Here is a 24,420-nt window from a genome sequence, read left to right as displayed (position 1 = left end):
GTGCTGTCCTGTTCTATGTTCTATGTTCTACGGTCCGAAGCTGACCTCAGCTCCATTGCACCCTCGGTCCACGGTCCAGTCTCTGCTGCAAGTTGCACTTCAGACCCCCTGCTCTGGCTCCGCATCCTGAACTCTGAACCCTAATTCACACTGCATACTAACTGAGCGAGCCAGACGTCAAATTATCGGGGTTTCAGAATAATCAGAAACAGAACAATCAGAGGTTTTACAGCGTGTAGACTTCAAAAAGGCTAGATACCTATGCATCCAAATTGCATTCCTTTCAACATCCAGAACCCATACTAGATTCTGTAAGTCTTTTATACAGTCAAATGAGGACTTTATGTTCCAAACTTAATCAAATATTATTAGGGACACCAATGAATCAATGCTAATGTGAGAGGGGAAAGATTTAAGGTGAGAGAAGAAAGATTGAGAAGAGACATTTAGAACAGCTTTTACACATACAAGGAGCCTGGTATATGGAATGACCTGTCAGAGGAAGTGTTAGAGTCGGGTAACATTGCAACATTTAAAAGATGCCTGGACAGGTTCTGATACAAACTTCAATAATCCATGGATGGAGGTACATGGATAGAAATATATTGGAGGGATATGGGCCAGGTACAGACAAGTGGGACTAGCTCTTAGGGCAACTTGGTTGGCATTGACAAGTTGGGCAAAAGGGCATGTTCCTTTGCTGTATGACTCCGTGACAGTATCAATTATTACTGAAGTTTTGTCTTTGGAACAAGAAAAAGATGCTTTGCAGTTAAGTTTAGGATTAACACTATTTCAAGTATTTATCATTTAGCATCCTCACAATGCTCTGTGAGGTATGATCCACTATGGGAATAACAAAACGGTCATCATACTTATTCACTAACTGGTCAGTTTGTACATTGCATGGCATAATTTAATGACTATCTAAAGCTGTTTATTCATTTATGTGCTGGTGATGATTATGTTTTCAACAATCTGTCTCAGAGCGATGAGCTCAGTTGTTGGTGTTAACAGATATCTGTCTGGACATTAGCTGGAGCCGTGTTATTTTCCCGTCTGTGTGGGCAGCACTTTCAGATTTTCCCATTGGAAACAAGGACGCGTAACTCGTTTTTTTTTTCCAATTTAGATTAGCTGTGGAGCTGGGAGATCGGCCAGTGCTCTTGTAACATAAATATGGCATTGCCATGGTAACTAACTCCTCAGCAATAGAGATAATACAGATCCAGCACAATTGAATGCAAAAATGAAATGTCAGTAAGTAATCCCAAAATAACAGAGGTTGTTTTACTTCTACCAACAGGGTCAGCATTTTGTGAATGTCTTAGGCTAATAAATTCCACCCTGATAACCTCACCGTCAACCAGAGAGACACACTTGTAGATGTTTTCGTTTCCTGCCAGATGGGTTTATTGTAATTGTGCAATATGTGCAAAAGGTAGGGTTGCAATATTAACACATCCATTCATTGTGGATGAACCCAATTAGTCTGCAAACTCGCGTCATCCTGATTATTGAATGAGTCTCAACCCTGACCTCAGCAAAGCTTCTGCACCTGCCCGAGCAAAGACATTTCTATTTCCTCCTTCAATTAACATTCAAATGAGTTTGCTAATTTCATGTAAAGTTGTGGTGACTCTAAGCTGTTGGAAATTGAGGCTGGAAATTGACACTCACCAAAGTCACTTCATGTTGGACACTATTGAGGTCAAATAGAGGAAACATCCAAGGTTAGAAGTTCATCTGTCAGCGTAATTTCTGTCAGAGAGTCTATTGGCATCTTTCACTGAACTAGAAAAGGACTGTTCACTCCTGGTGGCGGCACAGTAGTGCAGCAGTAGAGTCGCTGCCTAAAAACACCAGAGACCCGGAGTTGATCCTGACAATGGATGCTCTCTGTAAAGAGTTTGGGTGTTCTCCTTGTGACCGCGTGGTCAATGACAAAATGTGCATTTATATAGCACCTTTCACCTGGGAAAACATCCCTGGGAAACAGGTCATTTCCATTGCTATTTTCTACATGGGCGAGGTATCCAGATACTGACATAGAGAGTACAGGGCCTCTTGTCTGTGTGCAGCTAACAACAGGCAATACTTTCCCATGGCGAACTGTTCCATAATTTACAGAATGCTGATGTCAATTTTTTGGGTTCAATTAAAGATTGCAGTGAACCAAATTGCTTACCAATAGGGATGGTTTGGTAAGTATTCTCATGGAAAGGAGGATGATTGAGAGAATGAAGTCCATATTGAGCAGATCTAGATACTAAGAGGGAGGGGGGTAGGAGAAAGGCTAGACATCATATCTGCCAAGAACATTTCTCCTACTGAAAATTAATTAACTAAAAAGTACTTTAGACTAAAGTACTAGTCTAAAGAGGTAGTAAATATAATCTGCTTGCTGCTATAAATTGTTGAAGTTGCCCATATGCAGGAAGATATCCTCTTCCCATTCTCCTTTGCTGTGGAGAGCATGGAATGTTGGCCTTCATAACAAGAGGAGTTGAGTATAGGAGCAAAGAGGTCCTTCTGCAGTTGTACAGGGCCCTAGTGAGACCGCACCTGGAGTACTGTGTGCAGTTTTGGTCTCCAAATTTGAGGAAGGATATTCTTGCTATTGAGGGTGTGCAGCGTAGGTTTACTAGGTTAATTCCCGGAATGTCGGGACTGTCATATGTTGAAAGACTGGAGCAACTAGGCTTGTATGCACTGGAATTTAGAAGGATGAGAGGAGATCTTATCGAAACGTATAAAATTATTAAGGGGTTGGACACGTTCGAGGCAGGAAACATGTTCCCAATGTTGGGGGAGTCCAGAACCAGGGGCCACAGTTTAAGAATAAGGGGTAGGCCATTTAGAACTGAGATGAGGAAAAACTTTTTCAGTCAGAGAGTTGTGAATCTGTGGAATTCTCTGCCTCAGAAGGCAGTGGAGGCCAATTCTCTGAATGCATTCAAGAGAGAGCTAGATGGAGCTCTTAAGGATAGCGGAGTCAGGGGGTATGGGGAGAAGGCAGGAATGCGGTACTGATTGAGAATGATCAGCCATGATCATATTGAATGGCGGTGCTAGCTCGAAGGGCCGAATGGCCTCCTCCTGCACCTATTGTCTATTGTCTATTGAGTCTTGCACATCTTGCAGGTTTGCCATGGTGCAGAGTGATCCTTGCCCTGTTAATGCCTCTTGCCAACATTACTATTTTCATGAACTGAGAAGAATTCCATTCACTCACTAAAGAGGAAGTGTGTGACTACACATCATGCACCATCAACACCTGTTTTCTTGGCAGAAGCCTATGATTTATTCAACCTGTGGCAATCCTCTGCATCTTTTCTACTTGGTCTGATGAGGCAATTCAAAGGCTAGCAACTAGGAAGCAACATGGCTTAAATCTCTGTTCATGTCACTAAAGTATCCCCCCCTCCCCTCCCCCGCCTCTCCCCCCCCCCCCCCCCCCCCTCCCCAATGTCTTGTTACTTTGCTGTGTTTCTAAACTAACTTTAACTTAAAAAGAGCTAGTACTTTGTAATATCAGGTCCCTTGTTGATGCGTGGCTCCCATGAATAGCAAGCCCCTTATTTAGGTGTCAGTATTTTTTTTCTCCTCACTAAGTCTGAGGTTTACTGGAATTTCGGTCAACATAGTTATTCAATAATTGTACTTGTGCTCCTTTGGGATGACTGTTTTTAGGGATCAGTTTTGCTATAATTCATGTGAAAAAGGTCTCATTAATGGTTTGAGAAATCCTTCAGTAAAACTATGCCGTCAGATGAAATATGGACTGAAGGACATGACATTAACAATTTTCCCTCACTGCACAAGTACTTTATTAGTGCTACAAAAATGGGATGCTTGCTCGAATTGAATACACATTCATACTAAATAAGCCAGTAAGTCGCAAAGGAGAAATTAGCAGAATGCAGATGAGCTTATTATTTCCCCTCACAAAATGCAACACAACTCCATGTGATATTTGACTACTATAAATGCCAAATATGTATCACAATACAGTCCACAAAGGCACCTGTGCCTTTGTGGCATGAATCACACCTGTTGCCATGTAGATGACAATGCTAATGATACATAGATGAATAGTCCAGTCATGACTTGGTGCCCGCTCCACCATTTTGGAATTCAATGCTCTAAGAATGCCCTGATGTAAATGTGACCACCCAAAGAGCAGTAAGGCACCACCAGATGGATCTCAACATAATTCATCAATTACCATATATTAATCATTTATTGATTTCTCCGAGCCATTGCTATAAGTATTTAACACTTTTGCATCTAGATTTACTGAAGCCTAGCAAGCGGGGTGTATAGGGTGCTGGAGGAATTTGCCCTGGTGTAAGGATTGCAAGTCATGGATGCATCAGTTGACACGTGTCTGGAATAAAGCAAATCAGAGGATAGGGAGAGCAGGACAAATACCTGAAGGTGTTTGACAAGGGATCTCAGCATCAGAGTCATGTCGAACTTTAGTGTTCAAGGAGCAATTCTCACACTGAAACTCATGGTTTATTAAGGACTGAAGCTGCTACCTGTTCAAGCCACAATTAATGGACATACATCTTTGCAAAGATTGTAAACTTTCATGTGGTACAGGGAGTTCATAGGTTCATAAGTGATAGGTGCAGAATTAGTCCATTCAACCCATCAAGTCTACTGTGCCTTTCGATCATGGCTGATCTAACTGTCCCACTCAACCCCATCCTCCTGCCTTCTCCCCATACCGTGACACCCGTACTAATCAAAAATCTACCTATTTCTGCCTTAGAAATATATTCATTGACTTGGACAACCTTCCGTGGCAATGAATTCCACAGATTCACCACCCTCTGACTAAAGAAATTCCTCCTCCTCTCCTTTCTAAAGTAATGTCCTTTTATTCTGAGGCTATGGCCTCTGATTCCTGGGATCATTGTTGTAAACATCCTCTGGGCCCTCGCCAGTGCCAACACATCCTTCTTCAGATACGGGGCCCAAAATCGCCCACAATATTCCAAATACGGTTTGACCAGCACCTTATAAATCTCAGTATTGCATCCCTGTTTTTGTATTCTAGTCCTCTCGAAATAAATACTAGCATTGTGTTTGCCTTCCTTACTACTGGTGAAAAGAGCACACTTTAATTTGTGGGGCACAAAATTCACTAGAGATAATGCAAACTTTCAGGATTTGTGCATTACTGGAAATGCCAACATTTATTGTCTATTCCTAATTCCCATTGAGCTGAATGGTGAGCCTGTCTATCTCAGAGGACAACCAAAATGGAATCATGTATAGAATGGTAGATTTCCTCCACCAAAGGGCATTAACAATCCAAATGGGCTTTAACAATCTGGGAGTTTTTTGATCACCATTAATCTTAACTAGAGTTTGTTTTTAATATCAGATGATTAATTGACTAATCTGCCATCATGGGATTTGAACTCTAGTCCCTTGATTCAGTAATTTAATCAATGTTCTTCCACTGCACTGAAAGAATTTCAATCCATTTGGCAACCAGCTGGAGGAGACGGACTATGAACAGCGCATGAAGCAAATCATAAGTGAGTTTGTAAGTGATAGGAGCAGAATTAGGCTATTCAGCCCATCTGCCATTCAATCGTGGCATTATGCTGCTTTATCTCAGAAGGCATGATATTTCCCTTCTGCAAGGCCATCCATGCCAGCTTCATCCGAGTCACAGGAACAAACAAAACATTGGCTACCAGGTGAAAGAACTATCCACTGACAGTAGATGACCTCTAAGGCATAAGGTCATTCCTATACTAGAGGCAGCTTTCTACAAAGGAACTGAGTTCTGCTGCAGACACAAAATGTTGGAGTAACTCAACGGGACAGGCAGCATCTCTGGAGTTCTGCTGCAGCAGACGGTGCAAATGATGAGTGAAGAAAGGCAGACTCCAAAGTACTTCAAATGCCTACAAATCTTTTCTTAGTGGCTTTTAATTCTTTTGAAAACACAGCGGCTTCAACAGAATGTTGTAGAACCATAATTGCTTCTGATCTAATCAGTTGATCCAAGGGCAGGTTGGGATAAATTTGTCCTCTAAGGTTCATGAAAGTTGTGACAAATTAGCCAGCGGGATTGTAAATTGCAATGTCTTTAGCTTGTTGGTGTTGTTACAAATTACAGAGGAAGAGTCATCCACAAAATCCCATTTACTGAAGGCAATAAACTAGCTAACAGCAAAGTCTGGCAACGAAATGTGTCAAATGTTATTTCACATGATACATTCAATTTTTAAAAGACGCATTTAGATAAAGCTTCCACTTTAAAGGAGGATAAATCCATACGAAGTATCATCAACTATTTACATTCATAACATTGTACAGCCAATTAATTACATCCATATAAATTGGCCAAGGATTAGAAGCATATGAAAAAAAGACTTCAAATGTCCAAACATGGCTTAATAAGGAACTGCAGATGCACAAAAAGCTGGAGTAACTCAGCGGGTCACCCAGCATTCTAGAGAACATGTACCCAAACAATACAGCCTGACCCGCTGAGTTACTCCACTTTGTACCTTTTTTGGAATATCCTATTGTCTTCCGTTGTATTTTACATTGTTATAAGCATCTCCATATTCAAGTTTAAGAAAACAAAGGTTACAGGAGAGCCCTCATTGTCACCATGTAGGGTAAAGGTTCAGTGATCCAATGGATGTTGGATTTGACAATTGTTGGTTAGTAAATTGATTGCTAGTTTTGTCCATATTCTAGGCCTTTTCGGTCTCTACCAGGTCACCAGCCTAGACCTCCTGTAGACTCAGGACTTCTCAATTTTAAGAGGTGGAGGCCAACTTCAAGCAATTATTTACATTATGCCATCTACTCGTGGCAATTGACTTAAGGCATGCACCCACTAAATACTATGAAGAGCACCAGCGACACACATTTAAAATAACATGAAGCTCAATTACCACTGAAGTTATTCAACATTGTCATTTGGGTGACCAAACCAGGGAAGGTATGACAACATTTTTGGTTCAAGACCAGATCAACTATAGAAAGCAAAAAAAAACGAGAAAGGAGGATCCGGTTATGCGAGAAAAAGAAACAAACAGCAATAGTAAATTTTTCTTTTCCAACAATACCTAAAACCTGAAGAAATGACACACACACACACTGGCAGGTTATTTTTCAATTATGTCAACTTAGTATGGCATTAATTTTAAAAAGCTTCAATTTTTAATGAGCTTTCCAAATCCTCAGGACATCCTAAATTACTTTATAATTAATGAAGTTTCCCTAAAACTTTTGTAATGAAGTAAATTGTGGCTTAATACATTGTTAAATTCACTTAGAGTTAAATGGATAACCCCTATTTTTTTCCTGGCGTATTAAGTGTGCAGCACGGTGGCACAGCGGCAGAGTTGCTGCCATACAGAGCCAGAGACCCAGGTTCAATCCTGACCACGGGTGCTGTCTGTACGGAGTTTGTACGCTCCCCCGTGACCTGTGTGGGTTTTCTCTGGGAGCTCCGGTTTCCTCCCCACACTTCTAAGACGTACAGGTTTGTAGGTTAATTGGCTTGGTATCATTGTAAAATTGTCCCTAGTGTGCATAGCATAATGTAAATGTGCGGGGATCACTGCTCGGTGCGGGCTCGGTGGGCCGAAGGGCCTATTTCCACTGTATCTCTAAACTAAACTAAACCTAAGTGGGTGCTGGATGAAAGGATAATTCAGGTAGTCAGCTACTCTCTAGTTTCCACATTTAACCCTCGAAACAGAGTTTGAGGGTTAATATAGAGTTGCAAATACAGAGAGCCTCTTCATCACTGGTTGCTGGTCTGTGCTGAGCTGGATTCAGCCATCACCTGCACTCATCAGTTGTGGCCCATCTCCACTTACCATGTGTAGATGGAGAGACTGATGCTCCATGACCAGCAATGAGTGGCAAGCTGTTGCAAGGTTTCCAGCCTTGGCTGAGGACCTGCCATGGAATATCTTGGACAAGAGGTGGGCCTCATTTCTTGTGAAGAATGGGTGGCATGGTTAATAATAATGTTAAGAACCTTTTAAATTGTTAGTACTGATAATATTAAAATGTAAAACTATTCATAGTTAAAAATTAAAATGAAAATTGAGTAAAGTTCATGAAAACACAAAGAAATTATTTGGTTGCTGTCAAGGCTGGCATCTGTGACTCAGTAGGTTGATACCAGTCCCAGATGAACATGAGAATCTAGGAGTCTATGAGCATAGACAACTGGACCAATTTTAACTGACACTCACCATTCGACACAAAGGTTACATTCTGATGGTCTGGCCCATTGCCTTCCATCTGTGTACATCATGATGTGTGAAGTCAGCGGAGGAGTCATTGGAGGAGCTGGGGCGCGTCCTCTTTGGTACAGAAACCAGGCAGGATGTCTTCCACATCACAGGAACCCTCTCACGGCTCAGGCTCAGGTTGAAGATATGCTGGAGTACTTTGCACAACTGACTGGCACACGCCTTGAGTACCCTAGGGCTGACACCATCGGGACCCGTGGCTTTGCTCAGCTCCTTCCTCACCTGCTCAGCCTTGATGGTCAGACGTGACAAAGAAAGGGCAGAGGAAGTGGACCAGGAGGATTGCGGGGGAGACTCTGCTGGGGAGCAGAGGGGAGGGTGGGCAGAGGCCCCATCAAATCTAATAAACAACAGGTTTAGCCCTGATTGCTTTCCCTTCCCAGGCCACTGGTCTTCTCGTAGCCTGTAATGCTTTTCATACCACTCCACACATCCCTCATGTTGTTCTGCTGAAGTTTCAGCCCTAGCTTCCCCCTGTAATGGTCCTTGCCCTGTCTCAGTCTCGCCTTCAGATCTTTCTGCACCTAGTTCACCTCCTCCCTGTCACCATTCCTGAAGGCCCTCTTCTTCTGGTTGAGAAGGGCCTTTATGTCACTGGTGATCTAGTGTTTGTTGTTGGGGAAAAAGTGTACAGTCTCCTCAGGGACACACAGGACTTTACGTAGCTGGTAACACAGTCTGTAAGTCCATCAATGTCCTCTCCATGGGGACTACAGAGTGTGCCCCAGTCTGTGACCTCAAAACAATCCTGCAGATTGTCACAGGTCTCCTGTGACCACCTCCTCACTGACCTTGTGGTCACAGGCAGCCTCTGGACCATTGGCCTATACCTGGGTCAGAGGTGAACCAGGTTGTGGTCGGATCTTCCCAGTGGCAGAAGGGCTATGGATCTGTACGCCTCTTTACCATTCGCATACAGCAGGTCCAATGTTTTCATATCCCTGGTGGGACAGTCACCAACCTGAGTGAGAGTGAGTACTGTAGAGTCCAAAGTCACGTGGTTGAAACCCCCCCGAGATTGCGATGAAAGCACTCGGGTGCTGTGTCTGGAGTCTCGCGGTGACTGTGTGGATGACGTCACTCGAATGCAGCGGGTTGGTGGACGGAGGAATGTAAACAGCCGCCACATTGGCATGTGAGAATTCCCTGGGCATATAGTATGGATGGAGACCCACAGCCATTAGTTCAATGTCTGGACTACACACACGCTCCTTAACCGTGATGTGACCAGGGTGCACCATTGGGTGTTAACGAGAATAGCAAGTCCCCCACCTTTAGGGTAAACGTTACAAAGTAGTGGATTACTTACCTTTGAAATAAGAAGAAAATTATTAAAGAGAAGCATTTAATAGGAGCATGAGTAATAAAGTTTTAATCAAGTTATTTAATTTCGATTGACTGCATACATTTTATATACATAAATCGCGAGAAAGAATGGTGTTTCGTTTTTCTTAGAGTATTGCATATGTGGAATAATTTTCCATAGGGGATTCTTTATAGTTTAATTAACTCCTCTGTGTAAGAATCACGTTTGATTAGGATAAAATTAGTTTTAGCAGAAGTGTAGAATAAGAAATGTTGAATCAACAGTTCTCACATGATTTATGTCCCTTTGGAAAATATGCTGATTTCCCATCACACATTTTATCCCTCAACCCAAACCAGTTTCACCTCCAACACTCAGTTAGGATTGGAAAGCCCAATTTAATGAAGGAAATGTGATGAAACCCTTATTGGTTCCCATGCATCTGTCTAACAAGGCAAAGTCAAAGTGTTTTGTTTGGAGGAGTCTCTGATACTTAAACATTTTAAAATATGAATGTTAATGTTTAGGAAAAATCTCCGTTTTGCATGCCATCTGCCTTTTCATCTTAATTCATAAATACCAAGCATTTCAAAGAGAATTGTTGTAAAAACTCATCTCTGAGGACTTTGTATTCAAACAACCTTTCTGAATATAGCTGCAAAATCTATTAGTGAAATGTATTAAACTGTAGATTAATAACTAATTTATTAACAATAATTAATTATTCATTATTTTTAGCAAGATAAACTAATTCAGAAATCTCTTAATTCAGAAATCAGTCTGAAGATGAGTCTCGACCTGAAACGTCACCCATTCCTTCTCTCCTGAGATGCTGCCTGACCTGCTGAGTTACTCCAGCATTTTGTGAATAAATACCTTCGATTTGTACCAACATCTGCAGTTATTTTCTTGCAGAAATGATAATTTCACTTAGGGAATAGTGAAATAACTTGTAATTTCAACCATCTTACCAAGGTTCCAGCAATATCTCAAACTATAATTTATTACCTTACTTGGTTGCAAGACCTCTCTTTGCTAGAATTTACTCCAATGATTTCAGCTGTGCTGCCATCTTCATGGGCTGCAATATTCTTCATAGAAATGTTCTTCAAACAGCATTTACATTGTGTTTGGTTTACTGAAGCAAAGCAGCTTCAGTCTCGTCACCAATGCTGTGCATACATAACTAACTCTCATCAGGAAGGGTATGCCATCTCTTCATGCCAGCTCAGCAATAACAGGGGGGGACACACTGATCAGTTCACAAAGAAACCATTTGACTACCATGGAATCATGTACATCACCTTATGCAGATCAAGGTTCGTGCCAGATCAGCCACCCAGTGAACCACCAAAGAATACGGCAAGCTAGATTTATCCTATGTATTTGCTTTCTTTGCTTTTTCAAAATGCCATGGTCACAGAATAGCCAAGTGCAGTAGGCAATTTCCCCACTTTTCACACTGACCATACATCACACCTAAATCAAGCCGTTTTGTGCTGTGCTGTGAGGCTGGCAGTATTCATTATTCATTTAAACATTGCTTTTTTATTATGAAAGCAAGAATTGTCTCCTGCCTCCCTCCTCTCCCAAGACTCCTGCATTCATCTCTGTTGTTTTGATGTTTTATGGTTTGTTGTTTTGAGTAGAATGGAAGTCTGTGTTGTGAACTAGTTAGACTAATTTAATATCAAAGTTTGTGTAAGAAAATAACTGCAGATGCTGGTACAAATCGAAGGTATTTATTTCACAAAATGCTGGAGTAACTCAGCAGGCCAGGCAGCATCTCAGGAGAGAAGGAATGGGTGATGTTTCGGGTCGAGACCCTTCTTCAGAGTCTCAGGTGAGAAGAAACGTTTTCACCCAGAGAGTTGTGAATTTGTGGAATACTATGCCACAGAAAGCATATGGAGGCCAATTCATTGGATGAATTTAAAAGAGAGTTAGATAGAGCTCTAGGGGCTAGCGGAATAAGGGGATATGGGGAGAAGGCAGGCACAGGTTACTGATTGTGGATGATCAGCCATGATCACAATGAATGGCGGCCTGGCTCAAATGGCCAAATGGCCTCCTCCTGCACCTATTTTCTATGTTTCTATGTTTCTTAGGGCTAATGGAATCAAGGCTATATGGGGAGAAAGCAGGAACGGGGTACTGATTTTGGATGATCAGCCATGTTCATATTGAATGGCAGTGCTGACTCAAAGAGCCAAATGGCCTACTTCTGCACATATTTTCTACGTTTCTATGTTTCTATATTTGAAAGTCCTGACAGAGGAAATATCATCTTTAGATATCATGGGGAGGGGAAGAAAACTAAGGCAAATTTGTTAAATAATAATCTTAGGTATCCAATCACACTTCTTGGTGTAGGAAAGAACTGCAAATGCTGGTTTATACCCCCGAAGATAGACACAAAGTAACTGGAATAACTCAACGGATCAGGCAGCATCTCTGGAGAAAAGTAATAGGTAACATTTCAAGTTGCAACCTTTCTTCAGACTGAGGGTGGATGGATTCAAGTTCTACAGCCAGGAAGTTGGAAGAATCGTTTGGCCATCCACTCAGCAAGCGGGTGCTTCATGATGTGTGGAGATTTAAAAAAGGAGGGAAATAAGATTAATGAAAAGCACTTACTGAAAGTTACAAATACTGTATAATGCCGAGAGATATTTAGACCCATTAAAAAGTAGGAGAGACTCAATAATAGTTCTAAGTAATAGAGCCTTAAATGATTAAATAGTGCACTTTGTTACTAAAATTGTATTTTAAAACTTCGAACTATCCCGCAGTTAGATAACATATTATGCATAGTTTCAGCTTTCCATTGCTCTAATATATTGCACTTAGCCTCTAAATAAGAATGCAGCAAAGTTTAAAATTCCCTAATGGATTCCCAGAGGGAGATTATTTGAAGGCATGCATTTTGGATTAGAAATCCTTGAGTACATTATTAACCTTTCTGGGATTTTAAGTACCATCGTCTTTATCGTTTTGTGGAGTCATTATCCTTTGATTATACATATCTTCCATGAACTATAAAGATATATGTTTAATGCTATTAGAAAATGAATTCATTAATCATGATGAGAGTATAGGCTTTAATAAACCCTTGTAATTATTAGCAGAGATAAATTAATAAAGGCAAATGAACCAGAATTACTTTGAGAGGAAAATTGTACAAATCAAAGGGGATTAATATAATTAGGTAAACTTTCTCTGTTGCAGTGCAACGCAGTTGTCTAGAAATTGGTGTACACCCAAAGGGTGCCCAACTTGCATTGAATTGGGATGTCAATTCTGGTCAAGTAATTGCAGAATAAGTCTTTAACTATAAATAATTCCAGGTATCTGCAATTCAATTTGTGACAAAAGGTCACGAAGATAGCTTTGATACCTTTTAAAAAATCAATCTGTAAGATTTAATTGAAGTTTCAAATTGGTGAACATATTCCTATCTGACTCAGGCTACAGATTTGAGATTACACTAGGATAAAATTTACAGAGGCACCTCCATACTCACCTTTAATCTAGTGTATCTTTTACCCTACAAAATGAAATAACATTTCCATGCAATGGTGAAGAAGTATTGTGTGAAGTGCTACCTTTTGAATGACACATCAAGTTGAGGCATTGCTTATATCTTCAATTAGATATTAATAATCCCATGGCAATAGTTGAAGGTGGAATTAACTGGTGATTCATCTCACAGCTGTGTGCCAAATGTGTGTGTTGGTTTGTACAGCAATGGTAACTGCACTACACATAATTCATTGTTTAGTTTAGTTTAGTTTAGTTTAGTTTAGTTTAGTTTAGTTTAGTTTAGTTTAGTTTAGTTTAGTTTAGTTTAGTTTAGTTTAGTTTAGTTTAGTTTAGTTTAGTTTAGTTTAGTGATACAGCGAGGAAAAAGTTGCATCAGCCCACTGAGTGAATTGTTCACACTAGTTCTATGTTGTCCCACTTTCTCACCCACTCCTTACACTCTAGGGGCTATTTACAGCGGCCAATTAACCTACAAACTCACAAGTCTTTGGGATGTGGGTTGAAACCAAAGCACCCAGAGGCAACCCACCAGGTCACAGGGAGAAATTGCAAATTCCACACATACAGCACTCAAGGTCAGGATCAAACCTGGGTCTCTGCTGCCGTGGGGAAACAGCTCTACCAGCTGTAACACTGTGCCACCCTTAATACTTTGATGTCTTGGGAAAACTTGTAATGATCTATAGAAATGCCAGCTTCCTTTTTAGGGCAGCACAATGGCACAGCGGTTGAATTGCACGAGAGACCCGGGTTCAATCCTGACAACAGGTGCTGTCTGTTCATCCCTGTTTTCTCCGGGTGCTCCGGTTTCCTCCCATATTCCAAAGACATGCGGCTTTGTAAGTTATTTGGCTTCTGTAAATTGCCCCTAGTGTGTAGGATAGAACTAATGTATGGGTAATCATTGGTTGCCGTGGACTCGGTGAACTTAAGGGCTTGTTTTCACGCAGTATCTCTAAGCTAACTAAACATTTTCATGTAAAGTCAGATTTTGACATCTACAAATATGAAGGCAAAATAATTTAACAAGTTTATTATTGTAAACATCATGAAATTAACATATTTGCAATAGTAACTTTAAAATGCAGATAGTACTTAATCCGGGTGGCATCGATACTGAGGTAAATAGATCTTAAATTATATCGTGATCTCGAAATATCATACATTTCACAGGATGCATCTCTGACCCCCATCCACTTGCAAAGCTTCAATATCAATTAATTATTTGGGCTGGATTCCACCTCCTCCTCCTCCACCCCAATGATGTGCCTAGCATGAAGCACCTATCATGGGAGAGGAGGAGGAGGAATTTCACTACAGTTTCTTGCCACAACAATTGATACGCTGCAGGTGCCTGGAAAGCAAGTCAGATTTTCATTTTATATCTCTGGATGGTTCTTCAGTCAATCTTCTCAATGGAATTGACTGCATTGGCCAAAGCAACCTTGGAAATTTAAACTTTCTGCACAAATAATGAAACCGCTGCAGGCTATACAACTTTCTTACTCCCTATCAACTACTGTATATAGCAATTTTTTGTATTTCCTGCATTTTCATTAAGTTGAATAGGTGTGAATAAGTCCATATCATCGACACACGCTATAAAAAGGAAGAATCATACATTTAGCCCTGTGTAAAACTACACACAGCCACTAAAACCCATTGCCTCTCATTCTTAGCTTTCTTTCACTGAGCCAAATTTCGATGTAACATAGAAACATAGAAACATAGAAAATAGGTGCAGGAGGAGGCCATTCGGCCCTTCGAGCCAGCAAGCCATTCATTGTGATCATGGCTGATCGTGCATAATCAATAACCCGTGCCTGCCTTCTCCCCATATCCCTTGATTCCACTAGCCCCTAGAGCTCTATCTAACTCTCTCTTAAATCCATCCAGTGATTGGCCTCCACTGCCCTCTGTGGCAGAGAATTCCACAAATTCACAACTCTCTGGGTGAAAAAGTTCCTTCTCACCTCAGTTTTAAATGCCCTCCCCTTTATTCTAAGACTGTGGTCCCTGGTTCTGGACTCGCCCAACATTGGGAACATTTTTCCTGCATCTAGCTTGTCCAGTCCTTTTATAATTTTATATGTTTCTGTAAGATCCCCTCTCACCCTTCTAAACTCCAGTGAATACAAGCCTTGTCTTTTCAATCTTTCCTCATATGACAGTCCCACCATCCCAGGGATCAATATCGTGAACCTATGCAGCACTGCCTGAATTACAAGGATGTCCTTCCTCAAATTAGGAGACCAAAACTGTACACAATATTCCAGATGTGGTCTTACCAGGGCCCTATACAACTGCAAAAGAACCTCTTTACTCCTATACTGAAATCCTCTCGTTATGAAGGCCAACATGCCATTAGCTTTCTTCACTGCCTGCTGTACCTGCACACCAACTTTCAGTGACTGGTGTACAAGGACACCCAGGTCTCACTGCACTTCCCCCTTACCTAACCTAACACCATTGAGATAATAATCGCCTCCTTGTTTTTGCCGCCAAAGTGGATAACCTCACATTTATCTATATTATACTGCATCTGCCACGCATCTGCCCACTCACTCAACCTGCCCAGGTCACCCTGCAACCTCCTAACATCCTCTTCACATTTCACACTGCCACCCAGCTTTGTGTCATCCGCAAACTTGCTCGTGTTGCTTCTAATTCCTTCTTCCAAATCATTAATATATATGGTAAACAGTTGTGGCCCCAACACCGAGCCTTGCGGCACTCTACTCGCCACTGCCTGCCATTCAGAAATGGACCCGTTTACTCCTACTCTTTGCTTCCTGTCTGCCAACCAATTTTCTATCCATGTCAACACCCTACCCCCAATACCGTGTGCTCTAATTTTGCTCACCAATCTCCCGTGTGGGACCTTATCAAAGGCTTTCTGAAAGTCTAGATACACTACATCCACTGGCTCCCCTTCATCCATTTTACTTGTCACGTCCTCAAAAAATTCCAGAAGATTAGTCAAGCATGATTTCCCTTTCAAAAATCCATGCTGACTTGGACTTATCCTTTTACTGCTATCCAAATGCACCGCTATTACTTCTTCCTTTTGGATCCCATGGATTTTATTTGACTGATCACTCTATCTTGTGGGGTTTTATCAAATACCTTTCCAAGCTGCATGTCAATGATTTCAAATGTGTTATCTTCTTTGGCCTTCCTTGTTACCCTGATCAAATTATCCAGAAAAATTCATCCCTGTAACAAATCCAAACATCAGGCTTCAAATGCAATATATAGAAATAAGGAACTGCAGATGCTGGTTTACAAAAAAAAGATACAAAGTGCTGGAGTAACTCAGCGGGACAGGCAGCCTCTCTGGAGAACATGGAGAGGTGATGTTTAGCGTTGGGACCTTTCTTCAAACTGATTGTGGTGAGGGGAGAACAAGAAAGCTGGAAGAGAGGAAGAAGGGTCTCGACCCGGACGTCACCCATTCCTTCTCTCCCGAGATGCTGCCTGATCCACTGAGTTACTCCAGTATTTTGTGTCTAGGTTCAGGACAACGTCTGGCAGGTAATAGGTGGATACAGGTGAGGAGGGTTTTTAATAGGCAGATGGTTGGACAAAGGAATGTAGGTGGAAGGGAAGGGGAGAAATAGCTGCTAGTGCAAGTGGGGCACAGGAGATGGGGGGGGGGGGAAAGAAAGAAAGGGGTTGAGCGAAGAAGTGGAGGGGGGAGGGGATGGTTATTTACTTAAAATTGGAGAATTCATTGTTCATACCATTGTTGTAAGCTACCCAAGCAGAATATGAGATGTTATTCTTCCAAATTGCTTGTGTCCCTACTCTGGCAAAGAGGAGGCCCAGGACTGAAAGGTCAGTATGGGAATGGCAAGTTAAAATGGCTAGCATCTAGCAGATCTAGCAGATCTATCAGGCCTTGGTAGACTAAATGCAAGTGTTTGGTGAAACGATCTCAGAGTCTACGCTTGGTTTTGCCGATGTACAGGAGGCCACATCATGAGCACCATATGCAGTAGATGAGATTAGAGGAGGTGCACGTGAAGCTCTGTCTCACCTGAAAAGACTGTCAGGATCCCTGGATGGAGGTGAAGGAGGACGTATAGGAACAGGTGTTATATCTCCTGCAGTTGCAGAGGAAAGTACCTGCAGAAGGAGTGGTTTGGGTGGGAAGGCATGAGTGAACTAAGGAGTTGCAGAGGGACTCCTTAGCGTCTGCGGATGGCAGAAAGGAGTGGGGATGGGAAGATGTGTCTAGTGGTGGGCTCATGTTGGAGGATATTAGTGAAGGGATATTGCTCCGACACAAATATATTCTGCCTTATGCCATAGAAAAGAGGGAAAGATTGGTAGATGCGACTCTGACTAAAAATGCCAACGGGATTGTCATCTGCCCATACCCTTTTTCCACTAATGAACAAGCTCTGCATGGATTTGAGGCGAAAGGAGATTTAAATTGTACTATGGAAGCAAAAGCATTCAGGGTCGATATCATCAAGGAGGCATGTAAAGGAAAAGGGGAATACTGTATCACCACTTCATTAAAGGAATATAAGTATGGTGTTTGGACATTACCGATACTGCATTAACACATAATTACCCTCCAGAATAGGTAAAATCAAGTTGATTGATATCCATAAATGTAATGAAATCACAATGGAAGTTACTAAGGGAATGTTGGCAAATACTTTCAAAAGTATATTACTGAAGTTAGGCTCCTGCCTGTGGACTTGCTTTGGATTAAGAAACAGATAATTAAGTCCCATAATACATTCCTTAAAGTCATCCAGCACACTGGAGAAATTGAGAAGGATATTAAAGAAATTAAAGATACCAGCCGGTGAGATGATATTGGTAACTGCGGGACAAATGTACAAATTCGCCAATGGTGGAGGATTGCCTCCCACATTGCTGTTGTTATGGTTTTAGTTTTAATATATCATATATATGTATTAATGATGCTTAAATGTTGGAAAGTGGGAATGGCGAGAAAGCTGAACATGGAACTGTACCTGCAGAAGTGTGATCAAAGATCAGAAAAGTCAAATGTTAGAGAAGAAATATGTACTGATAAACTATAGAGGCAGCAAGCAAGGTGAAACATGTACAAATAGGGTAAAAGTTGAGAGTAATGATGCTTTAAGTGTAACGTAATAATTTTAAATGTTTTTGGCATGGCTATGCTTTGCAGAAAATTGTGACATGGCGAGGATTCAGGTATTTATGTTGTATGAGATGAGATATGGCCAAGGTTCAATGTAATCCAATTTGCTGAATGCTCTATGGATCAAAGAGGGGATATGTAGCGAGATCTTGATGTCAAGCCAACAGGCTTTGGGATGATACTGCTAGCTGGAGAGAGACAGAGAAATGCTGGAACCACGAAAACAAAGAAACACTGTGAAAATGGTGACGTGATTAACACCTAATGAGAGCATTAACTGAAGGTAATTTTGTGGGTATATAGTGTGGCCGTGAGAAGATAAGGTGTCTGGGAACAGCCACAGCCATAGCCATTCCTCTAATTCACGCTCTCGGTTCCACCAGATTCAGGGACAGTTTCTTCCCAACTGCTACCAGGTAACTGAACCGTCCTCTCACCAGATAGGGGTTGTCACCTCCCATCTACCTCATTGGGAGTCCCACTTGCTGCCACAGAATCTCCTGTTGGCCTCCTAACTATAGACTCACCTATCATTATAGCCCTGTCTGACTTCAGCCTACTCTGCTGTGACTCAGAGCTAGATCTGATGCCACAGACCTGGCTTCTGCTGTTTTCTCCTGCATGGTAATGATGACATTTACTGAGAGTTACATAGTTAAATTCTATTAGCTGAGTGGAGCAAGATGCCCTCAATGACTCTCAACAGATCTGAGAGTTTTATAATAGCATTAACAATTTTTGGGTGACGAGTCTGTTCAGTGATTGTTTATATGGATCTTTAAGCATTAAATATGTTTGTTAATAAGAAGGGTAATGTTTAAAAGTCTAATGAATTTTTAATGTATTTTTGATGGAATTAAAGGCCAGTTTGAAGCTCCATGTAGCGAACATCTTTACTTATTTAAAGTATATATAATGAGATTGGGAGAGAGCGAGAGAGAGTGAGAGAAATACGAATGGAATTTTAATGGTAAATGTTATTGTGAACAATCAATGTTAGGAAGGGTACTCAGCTGAAATTAGATTTTTACTTTAATCCAAACCCTGCTCATTTATTTTCATGAAAATGAACTGACTTCATGAGGGAGACTGAGATCTGGGTGTTCTACATTCTACCCAGCACCTGCTTGGTGCAGATTGATCAAATGGTCACAAGGGTTTTTTTGAGATCGCAAGTGAAATGCACAGCCGTTCCAATGACCAGGCTTCCTTTGCATCATCCAACAAACTCCCAGCACATTCTGAATGCTTCCTATTTCACAAGAAGGAAGATCCATTGAGCACGCCTGAGGTAAGAGCCTCAGGGGAAGGCCCTGTGTTAGACAAGAAAGTAATGGATAGCATTGTTGAAGAACAAGGGAGAAAAAAATCATATTTCTTCAGATGGTGCCAAGGAAATCATTTGATCATCTCCAGTCCTGTTTCTATGAATAGTTTTTAACAAAAAAGACATACAATGCGATTCAAAAGTACATTGTTACTCCCTATAATTTAGATAATGGAGACTTCATTCCAGGCACACGTTGGAAGTTGAGAAAATGTGGATAACATAGCAGTCTAAATCATTCTCAACTTGGTATGAGTCACACTTACATCCCACAGATTCCCACAGTCACACATGGTTCCCAATGTCCTCCCTACCATGACCGTCCTGCAGATAGGGGCAGCCTGCAAGCAGTGGCCCCAGCCCTGCGCTCACCTGTATCAGAAAGCATATCCACACGCAGCATCAGGGACACTTGGAACCAGATGAAATACATTTAGACAGCTAAATAAATAGAAATATAATTGTGTGCAATGGTTGGCATGGAGGTAATCTTTGATGCACTGCAAGCAGTGCCAAGGGAGTTCAACAACAATTTAACAAATAAATCATGCAGTACAATAAACAGAATCTACAATCTTTAACACCATTAAAGTTACCATGAAAATGAACACCACTGGATCCCCATTGCCACCAACAATATATTTTTTTGTTGTTAACACTTTTAATCCTTCACACATTTGTTCTTTTCGGTCCTATAGGTGTTTCAGTTCCAGCTCATAGGTGAAACGAGGAGAAACAATGAACACGTTGTAAGGCCATGGGAAATATGCGCAGCCTTGGTATTACACTTACACAGATCATTACTGCAGAAGCCAAGAGCACAGAAAGAATGAGCACTTACAGAGACCATGAATTGATCAGGCCTGAAGGTGATGAGGGAGAGCGAACTAACATCAGGGGAGGTATCGGGGCAGGACAGAATGACATAATTGCACGTAACAGATGTTGAAATCAAGAGAACAAGGGTAAAAAACTAAGAAAGCTTAATTCATATTTTCATTGTAATCACTGCTCCCACCAAAAAAAGGCACATTTTTTATCAAAGCAAGTCTGTGTTACAATGCATTTGCTTTGACAGGTGCTATGGTCATAAGGTTTCAAGAATCACCCACCAATTACAATGAATATTAACCACAATAGCCTTAATTTTCTAAAGAAATTATACACATGGTAACACGAGGCATTAAATTATGCAATAAATAGTCATATTTTAAAACACCTCTGAATCCTACTAAGATTTGGTGCAAGGAAGTCTGGTGTGAAGTTATGCTTCACATTGCACTTGGGATTAGGACAAGATTCCATGATCTGCTGTAGAATTTGTAGCAAAAGGGCAGCACAGTGGCATAGCGATAGAGCTACTGCCTTACAGTGCCAGTGACCCGGGTTCGATTCTGAGTACGGGCATTTGTCTGTACGGAGTTTGTACGTCCTCTCTGTGACATGCATGGATTTTCACAGAGATCTTTGGTTTCCTCCCACTGGAGTACTGTGTGCAGTTTTGGTCTCCAAATTTGAGGAAGGATATTCTTGCTATTGAGGGCGTGCAGCGTAGGTTCACTAGGTTGATTCCCGGAATGGCGGGACTGTCGTATGTTGAAAGGCTGGAGCAATTAGGCTTGTATACACTGGAATTTAGAAGGATGAGGGGGGATCTTATTGAAACATATAAGATAATTAGGGGATTGGACACATTAGAGGCAGGAAACATGTTCCCAAAGTTGGGGGAGTCCAGAACAAGGGGCCACAGTTTAAGAATAAGGGGTAGGCCATTTAGAACGTAGATGAGGAATAACGTTTTCAGTCAGAGAGTGGTGAAGGTGTGGAATTCTCTGCCTCAGAAGGCAGTGGAGGCCAGTTCGTTGGATGCTTTCAAGAGAGAGCTGGATAGAGCTCTTAAGGATAGCGGAGTGAGGGGGTATGGGGAGAAGGCAGGAACGGGGTACTGATTGAGAGTGATCAGCCATGATCGCATTGAATGGCGGTGCTGGCTCGAAGGGCTGAATGGCCTACTCCTGCACCTATTGTCTATTGTCTAATCCAAAGACGTACAGGTTTGTAGGTGAATTGGCTTGGTACAAATGTATATTTACCCTTGGTGTGTGTAGGATAGTGTTAGTGTGCAGGGATCGCTGGTCGGTGCGGACTCGGTGGGCCGAAGGGCCTGTTTCCGCGCTGTATCTCTAAACTAAACTAAAGTAAAGTAAAGTAAATTTGCACCACAGCGGTGCTGTGCACCACAATTTTTGGTTAAATCACATTCCTTTTCTTTCTTGAATGTTTCTATTAAATCCTATGTAACTCCATAGTTTACTGATGAATTTGTGCTGTTCCAATGTTTTCATTCAAATGGTAATATGTCTGTTATTGCTCTTCACCACCATCTGCAACCATCTATTCCTCCTTCCATCACACTCCAGCCCTCTGTGGTGGACAAAGGTAATTGTTAGATACATATGATAAATAATCATAAATCACGTTTTCATAGACAATCAAAACAAGAATACTAGAATGTAGCTCTGTTTTAACACAAACAAAGAAAGAGACCATGCCATTCAATTCACATATAAAGATCACGTCGGTGTGATTTTTAAGTCGAAAAATATAAAGATTAATATTTATATGCAAAAGAAACAGGCCTTTTGTCCGATGAGTCCATTAGAATGATCAAATACCATTTTCATTGATCGCATTATTTGCTCCCCAGATTTCCCTCAGCTCCTTGCAGATTCACATACAATCGAAGGATAATTACAGTAGTCAACTAATTGTATCAACCCATACATCTTTGATGAAATGGTATGAAACGGTAGCACCTCAATGAAATCCACACAGTCACAGAACAACAAAATCCACAGCGTCAGTGGTGAGGATTGAGAATGGGTCACTTGTGCTGTGGAACAGTTACACCACCAGCTGAGCCAGAGTGCCTTTGAATAATATTTCCTAGTGTTATCTTTTGAAACAGATACCATCAAGAAGTAGCTTAGTCACCAAAAAAAATTACAAATAAAAAATGATAGTAAAACGGATTTAAGATTAAACCAATCTGTCAAATTGTGTCAGTAACCATTTGATATCTTTCTCAATTTTTACCTTTGGTGTGTCTAATGCAAATAAAATCAGAGATATAATTGGCAAATGGAAATAATATTTTTATAACATTTTAAATTCAAATTGGAAAGGAACTTCATGCTAAAGAAAGACTCCTTAATCTGCAAGCTGAGCATTGGCAATCTCTGCATGAATGTCATCACAATATCAGCCAATAAATCAGATTTCACCCATTCTTATTGCCAAATCAGGAAGATTGAGACATTAGATAGACGCAAGATTGAGGCATTGTTCCTTTAAGAAATCACTGATATGGTTTCTCGCATTTTGAATGTGATCTGAGTCTTCACAGATGGCACTGCTTGCAACGTTCATGGCTGTAGTATCATTGGCATACTGACCACTGTTAGAAGGGTCAGACCCATTAAAATGTACCCTCCATAGCATTCATATGGGGGAAGTAGGAAATGGTAGGGAGGAGCAAGAAACAACAACCTGGGCCGTTAGGGTCTCTCATTATGGCTGATTACCATGTGCATTCAAGACCACAGCTAAAGTGTGCAGTGAACAGAAACTGCAAGCTTTGCCATTGTGTGCTTTGGTGCAAAGAGCAGCACATGGAAATTAATGCATGGGAATCAATGTTTAAGAAAACCGTATCCCACCAGTGGCACTTAAATCGACATAAAGTTCCCAACTTCTTGAGTGATTTGCTTAACCGTAACTGAACAGAAAATGTCAGGAACTCTTCATCCAATGTCAGTAGATTGGAACAGCACATCTCACATGTTCAGAAGCCATCCTATGCTGGAGAAATACCATCATGAATAGGATGATCCACGCAAGAAGAGTCTGTTCAATTTCCTGACAGGATGGAGTTGGAGAACACTTCAAAATAGTCCTCAAAATTATTTGTATGTACGATATACACATAAAAAACAAGCATAATGGCATGTTCCTAATCCAGCAAATTTTGTCTTATTATTCCTTAACTCAGGGGTTCTTTGACTGCAGATGCTGGAGGTTTGAAGAAGGTTCCCAACCAAAACCACCATCTGGTCATTCCTTCCACTGATACTGCCTGATTTGCTGACTTCCTCCAAAACCTTGGGAGCAAATAATAGCCCAAACCTTGGAGTATTTGTTCGCTTAGAGTCCATAACTCAAGAGTAATAAGATGTATTTGTGCAGGATAAAGATTTTGTTGTTAAAGATTGTCTCATAATTGAGTTAGCTCTCGGTCATGGAAGAAGGTTTATGTTGCCTGACTATCAAGATAAATAGTTAACTTCATCAATCTGGTGTACAATAAATTGTCAATTTAGCAGATTGACCTTTACACGTCTTTTTAAATTTGGAGATGAATAAATCCAGTTCCATCTGACCTTTTCAACACTGTAACAGTACGAAGAACTGAAGTGTTTTCCAGATTTGTGTAGCCTATAAGTCCCACACTCATAGACTCATTCTACACAGAAATAGACCCCCTCAGTCAATGCCAACTATTCATATAAATTCAAATCTTAGATGACTCTTTTGAGAGTACTTACTTCCAGCACTCAATACTTTCTAGATACCAACCACCCTCTAGGTGAAAGAATTCTTGTTTGGATCCCTCCTTACTCCCTTAAATCACTGCAACTGGAAAATGGGTGAAGTTAATTTGGATGAACTGCCATCGTTGACTGATTTTTTTAATATAAGAATTTTTGGATCAGCAATAAATGGTACT

Source organism: Rhinoraja longicauda, chromosome 14 (assembly GCF_053455715.1).
Source record: "Rhinoraja longicauda isolate Sanriku21f chromosome 14, sRhiLon1.1, whole genome shotgun sequence".
Taxonomy (NCBI): Eukaryota; Metazoa; Chordata; class Chondrichthyes; order Rajiformes; family Arhynchobatidae; genus Rhinoraja; species Rhinoraja longicauda.
The sequence above is the reverse complement of the archived record's forward strand: the minus strand, read 5'-3'. Positions refer to the sequence as shown.